The 17730-nt window shown below is 40.3% G+C and overlaps 1 protein-coding gene across 3 annotated transcripts in view; it reads right to left on the bottom strand.

Moving 5' to 3' along the window:
* RALGAPB (Ral GTPase activating protein non-catalytic subunit beta) overlaps window positions 1–16033 on the bottom strand; it is a 100180-nt gene extending 84147 nt beyond the window's left edge. For 2 of the 3 annotated variants that reach the window (XM_027078316.1, XM_027078314.1), the window contains exon 1: window positions 15808–16033. The gene's annotated coding sequence lies outside the window, so the exon portion shown is untranslated. Of the gene's footprint in view, window positions 1–15315; window positions 15434–15807 lie in introns of those variants that run through there. The other variant, XM_027078315.1, reaches the window with a different exon arrangement.
* Window positions 16034–17730: the final 1697 nt, after the last annotated feature.

The following is a 17730-nucleotide window of genomic DNA, read 5'->3' on the forward strand; positions in this document are numbered from 1 at the left end:
CTAACTAAATGGATACAAAAACAAGACCCATATATATGCTGTCTACAAGAGACCCACTTCAGACCTAGGGACACATACAAACTGAAAGTGAGGGGATGGAAAAGATATTCCATGCCAATGGAAATCAAAAGAAAGCTGGAGTAGCAATACTCCATACTCATATCAAATAAAATAGACTTTAAAATAATGTTATAAGAGACAAGGAAGGACACTACATAATGATGAAAGGATCAATCCAAGAAGAAGATATAACAATTATAATTATATATGCACCCAACATAGGAGCACCTCAATAAATAAGGCAACTGCTAACAGCTAAAAAAGAGAAAATAGAGAGTAATACAATAATAGTGGGGGACTTTAACACCTCAATTACACCAATGGACAGATCAACCAAAATGAAAATAAATAAAGAAACAGAAGCTTTAAATGACACAATAGACCAGATAGATTTAATTGATATTTATAGGACATTCCATCCAAAAACAGCAGATTACACTTTCTTCTCAAGTGCACACAGAACATTCTCCAGGATAGATCACATCTTGGGTCACAAATCAAGCCTCAGTAAATTTAAGAAAATTGAAATCATATCAAGCATCTTTTCTGACCACAACAGTATGAGATTAGAAATCAATTACAGGGAAAAAAACATAAAAACCACAAACACATGGAGGCTAAACAATACGTTACTAAATAACCAAGAGATCACTGAAGAAATCAAAGAGGAAATCAAAAACTACCTAGAGACAAATGACAATGAACACACAGAGAATCCAAAACCTATGGGATGCAGCAAAAGCAGTTCTAAGAGGGAAGTTTATAGCTATACAAGCCTACCTCAAGAAACAAGAAACATCTCAAACAAACAATCTAACCTTACACCTAAAGGAACTACAGAAAGAAGAACAAACAAAACACAAAGTTATCAGAAGGAAAGAAATCATAAAGATCAGAGCAGAAATAAATGAAATAGAAACAAAGGAAACAAGAGCAAAGATCAATAAAACAAAAAGCTGGTTCTTTGAGAAAATAAACAAAATTGATAAACCATTAGCCAGATTCATCAAGAAAAAGAGGGAGAGGACTCAAATCAATAAAACTAGAAATGAAAAAGGAGAGGTTACAATAGACACCACAGAAATACAAAGCATCCTAAGAGACTACTACAAGCAACTCCATGCCAATAAAATGGACAACCTGGAAGAAATGGACACATTCTTAGAAAGGTATAACCTTCCAAGACTGAACCAGGAAGAAATAGAAAATATGAACAGACCAATCACAAGTAATGAAATTGAAACTGTGATTAAAACTCTTCCAACAAACAAAAGTTCAGGACCAGATGGCTTCACAGGTGAATTCTATCAAACATTTAGAGAAGAGCTAACACCCATCCTTCTCAAACTCTTCCAAAAAACTGCGGAGGAAGGAACACTCCCAAACTCATTCTATGAGGCCACCATCACCCTGATACCAAAACCAGACCAAGATACTACAAAAAAAGAAAATTACAGACCAATATCACTCATGAATATAGATGCAAAAATCCTCAACAAAATACTAGCAAACAGAATCCAACAACACATTAAAAGGATCATACACCATGATCAAGTGGGATTTATCCCAGGGATGCAAGCATTCTTCAATATACGCAAATCAGTCAACGTGATACACCATATTAACAAATTGAAGAAGAAAAACCATCATCTCAATAGATGCCGAAAAAGCTTCTGACAAAATTCAACACCCATTTATGATAAAAACTCTCCAGAAAGTGGGCATAGAGGGAACCTACCTCAAAATAATAAAGGCTATATACGACAAACCCACAGCAAACATCATTCTCAATGGTGAAAAACTGAAAGCATTTCCTCTAAGATCAGGAACAAGACAAGGATGTCCACTCTCACCACTATTATTCAACATAGTTTTGCAAATCCTAGCCACGGCAATCAGAGAAGAAAAAGAAATAAAAGGAATACAAAGTGGAAAAGAAGAAGTAAAACTGTCACTCTTTGCAGATGACATACGATACATAGAGAATCCTAAAGATGCCACCAGAAATCTACTAGAGCTAATCAATGAATCTGGTAAGGTTGCAGGATACAAAATTAATGCACAGAAATCTCTTGCATTCCTATACACTAATGATGAAAAATCTGAAAGAGAAATTAAGGAAACACTCCCATTTACCATTGCAACAAAAAGAATAAAATACCTAGGAATAAACCTACCTAGGGAGACAAAAGATCTGTATGCAAAAACTATAAGACACTGATGAAAGAAATTAAAGATGATACCAACAGATGGAGAGATATACCATGTTCTTGGATTGGAAGAATCAATATTGTGAAAATGACTATACTACTCAAAGCAATCTACAGATTCAATGCAATCACTATCCAATTACCAATGGCATTTTTTATGGAACTAGAACAAAAAAATCTTAAAATTTGTATGGGGACACAAAAGACCCCAAATAGTCAAAGCAGTCTTGAGGGAAAAAAACGGAGCTGGAGGAATCAGACTCCCTGACTTCAGACTATACTACAAAGCTACAGTCATCAAGACAATATGGTACTGGCACAAAAACAGAAACATAGATTAATGGAACAAGATAGAAAGCCCAGAGATAAACCCACGCACCTATGGTCAACTAATCTATGACAAAGGAGGCAAGGATATACAATGGAGAAAAGACAGTCTCTTCAATAAGTGGTGCTGGGAAAACTGGACAGCTACATGTAAAAGAATGAAATTAGAACACTCCCTAACACCATACACAAAAGTAAACTCAAAATGGATTCGAGACCTAAATGTAAGACCGGACACTATAAAACTCTTAGAGGAAAACATAGGAAGAACACTCTTTGACATAAATCACAGCAAGATCTTTTTTGATCCACCTCTTAGAGTAATGGAAACAAAAACAAACAAATGGGACCTAATGAAACTTAAAAGCTTTTGCACAGCAAAGGAAACCATAAACAAGATGAAAAGACAACCCTCAGAATGGGAGAAAATATTGGCAAACAAATCAACGGACAAAGAATTAATCTCCAAAATATATAAACAGCTCATGCAGCTCAATATAAAAGAAACAAACAACCCAATCCAAAAATGGGCAGAAGACCTAAATAGACATTTCTCCAAAGAAGATATACAGGTGGCCAAGAGGCACATGAAAAGCTGCTCGACATCACTATTAGAGAAATGCAAATCAAAACTACAATGAGGTATCACCTCACACCAGTTAGAATGGGCATCATCAGAAAATCTACAAACAACAAATGCTGGAGAGGGTGTGGAGAAAAGAGAACCCTCTTGCACTCTTGGTGGGAATGTAAATTGATACAGCCACTATGGAGAACAGTATGGAGGTTCCTTAAAAAACTAAAAATAGAATTACCATATGATCCAGCAATCCCACTACTGGGCATATACCCAGAGAAAACCATAATTCGAAAAGACACATGCACCTCAGTATTCACTGCAGCGCTATTTACAATAGCCAGGTCATGGAAGCAACCTAAATGCCCATCAACAAATGAATGGATAAAGAAGATGTGGTACATATATACAATGGAATATTACTCAGCCATAAAAAGGAACGAAATTGGGTCATTTGTTGAGACGTGGATGGATCTAGAGACTGTCATACAGAGTGAAGTAAGTCAGAAAGAGAAAAACAAATACCGTATATTAACTCATATATGTAGAACCTAGAAAAATGGTACAGATGAACCGGTTTGCAGGGCAGAAGTTGAGACACAGATGTAGAGAACAAACGTATGGACACCAAGGGGGTAAGCCACGGGTGTGTGTGTGTGTGTGTGATGTGTATAAAACTGATGACTAATAAGAATTTTTTTAAAAAATGGAAGGGAAAAAAGGGGAGACTCTGATAGGTTGCCATTCTCATTGGAGTATAACTTACACCCACACAACATTTTTTCTCACCTTTTTTTATGGACATATATATAAACAGACACACACATACATATACATATAGTATATAGTATAATACACACACTATAATCTCTTCAATAAATGCACAAGAACATTATACTACAAGGTTTTTTGTTTGGTTTTAGTGTGATTTTTTACCCTTTACATTTGACTTCATTCCCTACCCAAATAATTCACTTCCCTGAATAGATTAACCAACCTAACACTTCCTTGTGTATTTTGCTCCACCCTAACTCAGTCATATTAAAATAATTTATATACACACATAGCTAGGGACTATATACTTTTCTACATCTTTTTTCCATTCACCAGTACCTCATGAATATCCTTCCAATAAGATTCTTTTTAATGGCTGTGTAATATTCCATGATATGGTACAATTTATTCAGTTTCCCAATGATTTACATTTACTTCATTTCCCATATTTTGTCACCAGGAAATAATGATGCAATAAATATGCTTCCTTATATATCCTTAAGTAGTGGCCTTTTAATTTCTATGGAACAAGTTTCCAAGAGTGAAACAACTGGATCAAGGAGTATATGTATTTTTAATGTTAATAGGTCTTGCCAGATAGATTCCCAAGAAGCTGTAACAACTCCCATTTACATTAGGAATGGATTAGAGCCCTTCCCTTCTCTCACTCCCAATCTTTTGCCAAGAACCAGATTTATTTACACATTTATTTATTTGCCAATTTGGTAGGTATGAAATGAACTTTCATTATTCTAGCCAAATATATATTTTTTTATTTTATAACTTCTAGTTTTGAGTCTCGCTTAGGTGATTTCTCCCTCCTATCCCCTGTATCAGTGTTTTTCAAACTGTGGGTCATAAAATAAATGAAATAGATAATACTTTTTAATTATATGGAATAGAATATACAATAAAGGCACCACACACAGTAAAGGTAAGCAATGTTCTGTGAGACTTGTTTCATTTTTTATATATGCATATGTTCTGGGTCATAATGTAAAATACATAAAATATTTATTATGCGTCTAGGTCCAGAAGTTTAAAGACATAACCCTAAAGTGTATAATGGAGTTACTAGATTTCCATGCAAGATAATTCTTCACATTTAAGTTTTATATCACCTGGAATTTACTTCTACAAGTGGTATAGGAAAGATCCAATTTTATTTTCTTAGAGATGTATAGTAAGCTGTGTCAACATCATCTATTAAAAACACATCCTTGGGCTTCCCTGGTGGCGCAGTGGTTGAGAATCTGCCTGCTAATGCAGGGGACACGGGTTCGCGCCCTGGTCTGGAAGGATCCCACATGCCGTGGAGCAACTAGGCCCGTGAGCCACAACTGCTGAGCCTGCGCGTCTGGAGCCTGTGCTCCACAAGAAGAGAGGCCACGATAGTGAAAGGCCCGCACACTGTGATGAAGAGTGGCCCCCGCTTGCCACAACTAGAGAAAGCCCTTGCACAGAAACGAAGACCCAACACAGCAAAAATAAATTAATTAACTCCTACCCCCAACATCTAAAAAAAACAAAAAAAACACATCCTTACAACTACGCCCATGTGCTGCAACTACTGAGCACGCATGCTGCAACTACTGAAGCCCACGCGCCTAGAGCCCGTGTTCCACAACAAGAGAAGCCACCACAATGAGAAACCCGCGCACCTCAACGAAGAGTAGACCCCACTCGCCACAACTAGAGAAAGCCCATGCACAGCAACGAAGACCCAATGCAGCCAAAAAACAAAAAAATAAAAGCACGTCCTTTCCCACTGACCTGAAATACCAATTTTGTCATATATTAGACTCTCATTTATATAGGAATCTATTTACAAATCTGTTCTGTTCAACTATTTGTCTATTCCTATGCTAACGCCATATCGATTTTTAAAAATTAATTAATTTTTATTTTTGGCTGCATTGGGTCTTTGTTGTTGCGTGCGGGCTTTTTCTAGTTGTGGTGAGCGGGGGCTACTCTTTGTTATGGTGCACGGGCTTCTCATTGTGGTGGCTTCTCTTGTTGCGGAGCATGGGCTCTAGGCGCGCGGGCTTCAGTAGTTGTGGCTCGTGGGCTGTAGAGTGCAGCCTCAGTAGTTGTGGTGCACAGGCTTGGTTGCTCCGCAGCATGTGGGATCTTCCTGGACCTGGGCTAGAACCCACGTCCCCTGCATTGGCGGATTCTTAACCACTACGCCACCAAGGAAGTCCAGCCATAATGATTTAAATTCAGTGGCTTTATAGAATGTTTTAACATCTGAAAAGGAAGCCCCCTTTACTTTGACTACTCTTTTTCAAAACTTTATCAGCTACTCTCAGGCATTTACTCTTTTATATAAAAGTTATGACTTTATCCAATTAAAGAAAAAAACCTTGCCTAAAATTCTAATTGAAATTGCTATCCACGTTCCCAGTTTTACCTTCTATGGCCACTTTCCCACCCCATCCTCCAAGCTATGACCCAAAGAACTACTGATGATTGCTCAAAACCGACAAGTTTGTTCATACCCTGTATTACTGCTCATGCTGTTCCCCACCTCTTTCCACCTTATGAAGTCTTCACACTTCAAAGCACAGCTCAAATGTCCTCTTTGGTAAAACTTTTTTTTGACTCCTCCAGTCACCGCTCTTCACCAGCTCTGAGTGCCTACTACAGGCTATTCATATTAAAGCTTCACGTTTGGTTATTCGTTAGCTTTGTAAAGATATCTTCACCACAAGTGTGTCAACCTTTTTTGAGGGGAAGCCTCACTTCCTGAATCTTTGAGAAGTCCTTGGCACACAGTGAATACTGAATGTTTCAGAATGCCAAGGTTTATCAATGGGAAAAAGGAAGATGTTAGAAGGTGTTCCCTTTATGCCACTGAAGGAAGTCCAAAATTCTGCATGTTGTATACACATAAAAATTGAAAATGTCCATTTGCTTTAAGCTATTAGTATGAAAAAAGTAGTTGGATGGTTTTCAAATATTCAAGGAATATTTAAATAATATTTAGCGGCCATTTCGGATAATACATTATTGGAGGGAAAAATATGTTTTAAAAAAAAAAAAAAAAGACAAGCTAGCTCTCAAACTCCACTGTATACATAAGAATCATTGGGGTGGGGGCCCTTTGGTTTAAAATGTAGATTTCAAAACTCCATCCCTAAAAAGCTCAATTCTGTAGGTCTGGGTTAGGGCCTGGGAATTTGCATTTTTAAGAAACAGCTACCACCCTTCCCAATTCTGAAGTAAAGACAGGAGTATCTTTCTTGAAAAAAACACTATGAAAGACCAATCAAAACAGGATTAATAGCTCTTAAATTCTTCTTAAAATTTTTAAAAAGTTTTTAAATGTAAGAGATTTAAATTCTTCAAATCTATTAATGTTTAAATGATGACATGGAAGAAAATGAAATAAATGCTTCAAGAAACATGTAAGGTAGGGACTTCCCCGGTGGCCCAGTGGGTAAGACTCTGCGCTCCCAATGCAGGGGGCCTGGTTTCAAACCCTGGTCCAGGAATCAGATCCTGCATGCATGCCGCAACTAAGAAGTCCGCATGTCGCAACTAAAGATGCCACGTACCCCAACTAAAGAGCCCACATACTGCAACTAAGACCGAGAGAAAAAGTTGAACTAAAATATTTAACACATGTAACAGAAAAATACAGCTGCTAAATTTCAACAGAATACATAAAAGACAAAAAATAATAAGACAAAGATGTACCTTATAATTACAGTTGTCCCTTGGTATCCACAGGGAACTGGTTCGAGGACCCTCCAACAATACCAAAATCACAGATGCTCAAGTCCCTTATATAAAAGTATGTGGCATATAACCTATGCACATCCTCCCATATACTTTAAATCATCTCTAGATTATTTATAATACCTAATACAATGTAAATGCTATGTAAATAGTTGTAAGTACAATATAAATGCCGTGTAAATAGCTGCCTACATACACCAAATTCAGGTTTTTCTTTTTGGAACTTTCTGGATTTTTTTCCCCCAAATATCTTTGATTCATGGTTGGTTGAATCTGCAAACGCAGAACCCACTAACAGAAAGGGTCAACTGCAGAGGCAAATTAAACAATGAAGAGAAAATGAACACTGGAAACAAACATAAAAAAAAATCAAAGAAACACAAAGTAAAGTAACTAAGGCATCATTTTGTAAATATTAAACTAGCAAAATGAGTGATAAAAACTCACTCTGATTTAGGAGGTAAGGCCAACAGGACATACTCAAGAGTTTAGGGCAATGATTTTCAATTAAAAAAAAAAAAAAAAGGACTGCCCCCCCAGGGTATTTTGGAAATATTAAGTGCACTTTTGGTTAACGCAACAACTGGGGCATGTTACTGGTATTTATGGGCAGATCCAGGATATCTAGACATCCTGTAACCCAGGTGACAGTCCTGCACAATGAATAATTTTGCTACATTTCACCTGACTTTCTAATGTCTGCCAGAAAATCATTCTGTTCTTAATTGTCTAAGGCTAAAAATCTAACTTCATTTTACTCATAAATACAAAATATTTTGTGCTATTTTAATATACACTTAATTTTCCAGTAACACAATTAACATTGCAAACCGAGGAAAGATTCAACTTTTTTATGTTTGGAACCTTACCATACCAAGAATTGTTCACCATTTCAGAACAATCACGTCACCAAAGGCCATACCTTTTGTGGTGTCTGAGTTGTTAATACCACACACTGCTGTCAGGAACACAATCACAAGAACTACATGCTACTTACTTAGCCCTTATTTCAAAATGTCAAATATAAAGTGCCATATTACTGTCTTACTTCTCAGTTATAAGTAGACACAAGCATCTGACCATTTTGTTATGTCCTCTAGTATAGCTCTACCTGAGCATTTTTACCGAAATACCAATTTTATTGGAAGGATAGTAATTTATGGTTTTCATTTGTTATTGTTAGTTTCACAGATTTTTTAAAAATTCTATGTGTTGGTAGGTTATATATTATCTGTTAATTTCAGGATACTGAAGCAGTCATTACCAATATTAGGTCTGGGAAGGATGAAAACCTCCAGTCTAGGAAACCAAACATGGGGTGAAGTGGGTAGGGTGCACATTGGGGCAAATTAGAGAATTAAGGTTCTCTTTAAAGGACACAATCACTACTCAGCCCTAGCCAACTATTACCTTGAAGGAATGTAGACCCCAGTGCTGTCTGATAATCCAGTTTTTCAAGAGACACAGAAAATCTGGACATCTCTGTGAAGTCCACTCTTTAAATGTTGGCAACTAATTCAAGTTTAAAAAAAAAAACAGGATGTAAGCTAAAAAGAACTCATCTATGGGTCAATTTACACCTCTGATCAAAGATAAAGGCATATGCTAGTTTTGGTAACTGAATTAGCATGATTCTTGTGGAGGGAAGGTAGGGAGGCATACGCTATGAATGAGCCATTGCTGCCCTGAAAGTCACCCTAACCCACCTCTGCTCCAGGGTCTGGGCTTATAACCCAACTATGGAAGTCCTATAACTTCATTTTGTTTCATGTTTGTTGCTGTTAGGAAAAAAGAAGATGAGGGCAGAGTGTAATGTCACAGATTTGGCAGGGTAAGTCCCGTTGGGTCCAGTTTTGTCACTGGCCAGCCTAGACTTAAACACGCAAATAAGAACCTCCTCTTGCTGTTGCAGCTCAGGCTGTCCAAAGCAACCCAGAGATCTCAGAGAACATCTGTAGTTTCAAGAACCAGAATTGTTTCACAGCCTAGGTCCTCCTGGGCAAAGATGTTCATATGTGCATCAACCTTTCAGGATAGCACCATGGCAAAACCCTGATGGGCCTTGATTGCCTAGTCCACTTGCCATGGATTTGTTTGTAGCTCTATCCTGCCGATAAATTGACACACTTGTAAGGCACCTCAGCCTAATGCCATTTTTCTAACCATTCACCCAAGGATAGCACGAATGTTTTGCCAATACATAGTGGGAGACATAGTAATATCAGGTGCTTTGACCCAGTAATACCACTTAATTTATCCTGATAAACAACTCAATAGACAAATGCATGAGGCATTCATTCACTGTAGTGAATTGCACATAAGATGGGGAAGTGATCAGAATTTAACTGTCCATCAATAATGGAATACCTTCACAATTAGGGTATATTAACTCTATATACTATAATGTAGCCATTAAACACAGAGATGAGAAGCATGAAAACAAACAGGAGACTGGTTAAGAGCCAGGACTCTGGAACTAGACTTCTTAGATTCAAATCCCAGTTCCACCACCTGCAAGTTGGAAAATCCTGCAAAAGTTGCTCTATATCTGTGTCTGAGCATCCTCATCTGTTAAATGGAGATAACAGTAGGGTAACAGCCTACTTTGGAGTTGTGATTAGAGAATCAAGACATATAAGATGTTTGGTCCTATCTAGTCCATAGTAAGCAATCAACAAACGATAGCTCTTATGGAGGAAGAATACTATGAATCATCAGATTGGGGATTTGAAATTAACTTAGTAAAAACTGAGGGCAGAGAATGAGAGAAAGTTTAACTTTATCATAGGAATAATACAAAAGGAACTGAATTCCTATTAAAGAAATTTGACGGAAGTATCTAAGACAGGCTGAAGGGACAGCAGGAAAGCAGACTCCAGTGTCTCTAATATATTGAGGAAGGGGAGGGCAGGAAGGATGGGAACATTGCAGGGAGGGTTGAGCACTGTGGTGAGATACTGAAGTCAGATGGTTGAGAGCTTTGACTGCTGTGTTAGGATCCTATGAGTCTCCTTCCCAGCTAGGCTCTGTTGGCTATCAACTTGAGCTGCGAGCAGGGAAGTCTCCACTTTCAATACTCCAGAAGTGATAGGAGGAAAGCAAAGATGACAGTGCTACCCTGCAGATCACTTAATCGCCTTCCCAACTCTGCATGTATCCATTTTCTAGGTAATCTCTGGATGTTTCTACTATCAGGTCACTGTGTGCTGGGTAACAGTTTATGACTTGTAGGTACTACCACAAAGTAACATGAAGGTTTGGTCTAATTGACAAACTACCAAAATGATCAATGCAGTGGTAGACACACCAAGACCACAGCTTGGCATTAATTACATCAATTAACTCAGCCAATATTTATTACATGCCTTCTATACACCAAGCACAGGGACTATAATAATGAATAAACATCATCCTTGCTCCCAAGGAGCTTCAAATCTAATTACAGAGAACAGGTTTTTTTTAACTTTATAAATTCGTACATCAGTCATTTCATTAAACAAACATTTATTAAACACCTGCTATGTGTCAGGTATTGTCCTAACATGTAGGGAGGCAGATATGAATAGGACACAATGGCTGCCCAAAAGAAAGTTTCATAGTGAAGAAGACAAGAGAAATCCATGATGAATAAATCCATGATACAGCAGTATTCAACATGGTAACTGACGTGATGAGTTACGAAGGTGGCATCCTACAACAGAAAAACTATTGCAGATCTTGCTTGATAACAATGTACCTTTGCATAATTAATCATTTTCAAAGAGCTTTCACATATTATTTCATTTCAGTTCAATAACAAGCCTAGAAATTTAAGCAAGACAGATGTCACTAGCCTCTACAACTTGCTCAGGGTCACATCAAGTAACAGTAGAGCTGGGACAAGAAACTCCACCTCTTGCCTTGAAGTCCAACGCTCCTTCTTTTGTTCTGACTCTGTACCTCACCATATGACCTTGGACAAATCACTTGGCATTTCTTTGTCATAGTTTCCTCACCTGTAAAACAGGGAGAATACCTGCAGTACCTAGCTAAAGTGACTTAGGAAAAGGATCAAATAAAACAACGTAAGTCAACATACTTTGAGCTGTACAAATGCAAGGTACACACTATCAGGCATGCCTTGTTTCTCTTAGGAAAAATAGGGTACAGGGTGCCAAAACACTGAATAAATCAACTGAGTAAATAAATGCTGGATTTTAAGGTGCATAAGTGCATTCAAGGTCATCCATATAACCTTTACAACTAATAAAGGCAAAAGGAACATATTTCATATTTCTGTTGTAGTCCTATTGACCCCCAAGGCAAATATCAATCAAGCTTGGCCAAAAAGGAATGTATTCACCTGTGCACCAGATTTGTTAAGGATCCTATCAAACACCTGAGTTACAAGAAAAGGAGACAGGTTCTGCCTGCATTCCTCCCCAAAAGTGAAAACAGGTAGTTTTTGCTAGTCTGTCCAAAAAAGTATGGATACCCTGCCTGCTCCCACCCCCACCACAGTTCTCATCTTTTATGCCTCAGACTTGCTCTAACACAGCAGCCATAACCACATGTTACTTAAATTTAAATTAAATTATAAATTCAGTTCCTTAAACTAGTCACATTTCAAGTCCTCAATATCACATGTGGTTAACTGCTACCACATTAGACAGTGCAGATATAGAACATTGTAGAAATTTCTATTTGACAGAGCTGCCTTAGATACTATACTTTTACTTTTATTACAACCCTGACTAGACTATAGATTCCTGAAGGAAAGGGGCTGTGTCTTATTTATCTTAATATCCCCAGTTTATATAGCAAAGTACATGTCATACTACAAGCACTCATTATATATCTAACTTAATATCTCAAACATGGCAGACTACTCTCTCCACTTCCCCCATCCCCAACACACACACACACAAAACAACAAAAATAAGAAACAAGACATCCTCTCACGTGAGGGTGGAAGGGGATACTGAGTCCAGAGGAAGGAGACCTGCATTCTATTCTTAGATGTGCTACAGCCAACCATGTAGTCTTGGGCAAGCTACCTATTTTCTGCATCTAAAACTCAAACTCCATGTACCTTAATTCTAAAACGTTTAATCATCTTGCACCAAAGAAAATCATGTATTCTATCGAAAAGCCCTTTACACATGTCAGGGAACACATCTGCTAACACTGATGGGTACCTCAAATTAAAAAGAATCCATTTCTAGGGCTCAGGCTATCATGATTAGAGTCATTTTTGGTCTTTAACTGAGCATGTGTAGTTTTCCACCTTTTCTGGGGGATCAAACTAGAGACTTAAACCTCAGGCTTGAAGATTGAGTTTCTTCCATGTGCTGAGGCCAGAACTGGATACTCTGCCCATATCTGATCAGAGAAACAAGGGCAAGTTTCTTGAATATCTGAATTTAACATAAATTGTCCCATCAGTTTCTACATTAGCCTTAGCCTAAAATTTGAGTAAACAGTACAAAACAGAACCAAGAAAATTCTTTCTATAACAATCTGTATGATGTAAAGAATGTCATTACGTGAAATGTGTTTCTTATTCAGTCCACATACTTTACCATATTTAACTACTATAGAAAATATTTATTGTCCAAAAACCTCTTCATAATGACCTCCACACGCATACTCACTCACTCACTTTTATAAACCTTACGTGGTTTTAAGACCAGCCAAGAACAAATATAATCTGAACTACCGGGCTGCCTTCCTTTATAATTTGTAAATATGTTGGGCAACAGCAGTTCAGGCATTCTGTAATAAATCTATACTAAGTTTGTCAATTCCTCTGACATCAAGGTTTTAATCTTTATTAAGTACTTCTTAAGTCATCTCTCCTGGTAACAGGATGAACTACTACCAACTGCACTTCCATCTACTAGTATTTACCAAGTACCAGCAAGGTAACAACATTTAGTGGATGACAGCTAAACACTAGTTTGGATGGCACAGTGTTTAGTAGGGAACACATACAAAGGCCTAAGGGCAATAAAAAGGTTTCCACTACAGAACTGATTGTATCTGACTGTGATAAAACTAGATATTAAAAATCAACCAGGCTTCCCTGGTGGCGCAGTGGTTGAGGGTCTGCCTGCCAATGTGGGGGACACGGGTTCGAGCCCTGGTCTGGGAGGATCCCACATGCCATGGAGCAACTAGGCCCGTGAGCCACAATTACTGAGCCTGCGCGTCTGGAGCCTGTGCTCCGCAACAAGAGAGGCCGCGATAGTGAGAGGCTCGTGCACCGCGATGAAGAGTGGCCCCCACTTGCCGCAACCAGAGAAAGCCCTCGCACAGAAACGAAGACCCAACACAGCCATAAATAAATAAATAAATAAAATTTTTTAAAAAAGAAAACATCATGAAATCTTACTATATGATACAACATGGTAAGAAGTCATTAAATTAAAAAAAAAATCAACCAATGTTGACTGCACATAGTTAGTCTTCCCTAGTGTCTCGCCAGTTGTAAGAACTCAATGTGTTTATTTAAGTGCTGAATGAAAAGTTAACGAACCTAACTAGAGTATTTTCAAGCAAAAAGCACAAAACTCTGTAGAGCAAGAACTACCAAACACCTTTTACAAAGGTGGAAATAGAGAAGAATTGGTTTGCAGCATGCAGTCTGTGACATAAAAGGGACACAAACATTCCATTCAGTAAAACCTTTGTGAGTCTCTATGTCAAAGAACTGGGAGGAATACAGAGATGAGAAAACATGGCTCAGTTGCTCACAATCTAATAAAATACAGAAATACAACACAGTAAAATCACTGGTAAATTCCATTATGATGATGCTAAAGAGCAAACAGGAAAGACCCAAGGTGGTTGGGAGTGAGAGGTGTGAGGGTCACAGAGGCTTCTTGAATGCTGGGAGTTACGCAGCCAGAGATGGGAAGAAAAGGCTACATGCATGTGTGTAAGAAACAGCAGAAGTGTGTGTGTCTGGGCGGAGCAGGGAGAAAGCACAGAGGACAGACTAGGCAGAGAACAGCATATTCAAACAAGACCCAGAGATCAGAGACACTATAACCATGAGTACTGTGTATCCAGGAAAATTGCAAACTAACAGTTTTGCATGAGATGCACGCACTTTAAAAGGTCCAGCTGACTCACAAATCCTGCAAAGAAAGTTACTTCCCAACCCCAACAGGCTTTCACAAGGTGTAGTAGTCCGTGGGCCTAATGAAAAGATCTCTGCGGGTGGAAACTGCATTTTAAACAAACTCCCAGAAAATTCTCTTACACACTTAAACTGGAGAAACACTGAAACGTTTTACTGAGATGCAGAATTATCTACAGTAGCAGTTCCCAAACTTTGCTGCACACTGAATTCATGTGGGGATCTTCAAGAAATACTGCTGTCTGGCTTCCCCCACCGACCCCACTCCCAAACACGGTGATTTAATTGGCCTGGCTCTGCTACGTGGGCATCAGGAATCTTTAAAAGCTGCCCCAGGTGATTTCTACGTGCAGCGAAGTTGAGAGCCACTGACCTAATTGTCAACAACTTGAATCTCGAGTCAAATTTACCAGCTCCATAACCTTGGGCAAAGAAGTCACCTAACCATTCAGGGCCTCAGTTGCCTCGTCAGTAAGATGGGGATAATCATCCTCCCTTACCGGACTGTTGTGAAGTTAGATGGGGTGAACGTAATGGTCTGGCACAATGGCCGGCGTATAGTAAGCGCTTAACAAGGGCTAGCTGTTTATTCTCATTATTAACTCTTCCTCCTCCGACAGTCACCGTGCAACGGGCAGCATCGTCCCCACAGAGCGACAGCCACTCGACCAACCTTTCTGCTGGACCAGATTCTTCGCCAGAGTTGTCTAGCTCCGCTCCAGACCCGCCCCCTCCCCCAGGCTGCCAGGAAAGAGCTTCGCCCGGCCGGGGCAGCTCTCAAGGGCCACCCCGGGTTTGAACAGACCCGACAGAAGCCGCCGACTCCACAACCAAGCTCTCACGGACCCCGTGGGTCCTCCCAAAAATGAGATGCGCTTCCGAAGGGCCCCTGGAGCCACCGGGGCCGAGAAACAAGGTTTAGCCATCCCTAGACCGCCCGGAGGGGAGGAGAGGGGAGGGTCCGGCCGCGACGGGGAGGGCCGCCCGGTTACCTGAGGCGACGGGCGGGGCCCGCATTGCTGGGGCGGGCGCCGCCGCCGCCGCCGCCGCCGGCCGCACTCGGCCTTCCGCCTCACGCCACCCGCGCCATAGGCCCGGCGCTTTCGCTGCCCCGGCCGGCTGTCCTCAAGCGGTCGCTCCGTCCACCCGTCAGCGACTCTCCCAGGGTGCCCGGGTCGACGAAGGCCACTCGGGCCGGCCGGCTGTGCTCTGCTCAGGCAACTTCCGACTGCCAGAGGCGGCAGCGTCAAATAACTCCCCGAGCCTAGAGGATCACTGCGCGTGCGCGGCGCGCCTGATCAGAGACTTGTGTGGGGCCGAGGCGGTGTCGTCAAATAATTCCCAAGACACGGAGCCGGAAGCTGCGCGTGCGCAGCTATCCCAGGTCGCCGCGCGCGGGGTATAGTCCCGCCTCCCTTTCCGGAGAAGCAGGAGGGGTGAAGTGACGGACTCTCCTACATCATCGCAACACAGGCGTGGAGGCGGTCCACAAGCATCCCTATGAAACAGTTGGGACTCTGCCTGTTTTGGATGCGGCCGGAGTAAGGGTCTTCTCTGCAAGATTCTGGCTCCCACTCAGGTTCTAGGAATTTCTCACACCATTACAGCACCCTTCCTTCGAAATGTTGTCCTTTACCCGCCGGCCCCTTATATTGATAGCATTATGAGCAATGTTCAGTTCCAGGCCAGATGTGTGTTACAAAGATGAATCGGACATCAGATTCAGAGCCTGTCATTAAGGAGCTGAGTCTGATATAGGCGATATGACATTATTAATAGTAGTAATAATAGCAAGAGCTACCGGTTTGAGCACCTACAATGCACCACACATTTCGTAAACAGTACCACTTCCAATCATTTGGTTTCAGCTTCAACGAAGAAAATGATAAATACCATTAGAGAGATACAGCTCAAGTCCCTTGGGAGTGTAAAGGAGGAAACTTGGGCTGAGAAAGAAGAGGAGGGAGAACCTGGCCTTGAGACTGTCCTTGATATTCAGAGAGGAAGGGATCAGGATAGTAGTGCTGAAGTCACGGTGTCTGAAAAGAGCAGAACGGAGCAAAGAAGATGCTGACTCCTCCTCCTTACCCTCAGTTAGAAGAGACCATGGAGGAAGGAGTAACAAGGGAACTGGTACCCTCATGGGAAAAAAAAAAAATAAGAGTGTTTCCTCAATATTTTGTCTCCTCCCCCCGACACACACACATACATACCCAGGAAAGTAACTAGAGGAGAGAAAAGGAAAAGGAAGAATGTTCCAGGACAAGAACAGGCTATATCCAGGATACTTTGTGGATCGAAGCAATACATTTCAATTAAACGCAGTGTGGCCCATGTTGTAAGAGGCTCTCAATATTTATTCCAATCACTTATCCCTTGCCTTTCCAAACTACAGAGGCTGGAAAGCAAAGCACACAGTTCCCACCTTCCCTTGCAGCTAGAAGTGGCAATAAGACAAAGTCCTGGCCAATAAGATGTAGGCAGAAGTCCCAAGGGACAGCTTCCCTTCCACAATAAAAAGGAACTCTTTGGAGAAGTTTGTGACCTTCACCCTTCCCATACTTCATGCTTGGAATTAAGGCACAACACCCGGAGGTGCAGCAATCATCTTGAGACCATGAGGAGGATTGTGCTAAGGAAGATGAAATAAAAGGACAAAAGAAGCCTGGTACCTTAGGTCATACTCAAGCAGCTGCACGAACCCTGGACTGCCTTCCTGTTTTATGAGGGGGGGGAAAAAATCTTTTTTAGACCACAGTTTGTCAAGTTACCTGTTACTTTCAACCAGATTCATTCCTAACATAATAAATATGGAACATCTGTAATATGTCAGACAGGTAAGGAGCTGATAATGGAGGTGATAGCTTAGAAGAGCAATGGGTGATGGGAACTGGAAAAATGACAGACACAGAGGA

The sequence above is a fragment of the Aethalodelphis obliquidens genome, unplaced genomic scaffold (genome assembly GCF_003676395.1).
Source record: "Aethalodelphis obliquidens isolate GAN/ISIS:26980383/991018 unplaced genomic scaffold, ASM367639v1 scaffold42, whole genome shotgun sequence".
Classification (NCBI taxonomy): Eukaryota; Metazoa; Chordata; class Mammalia; order Artiodactyla; family Delphinidae; genus Aethalodelphis; species Aethalodelphis obliquidens.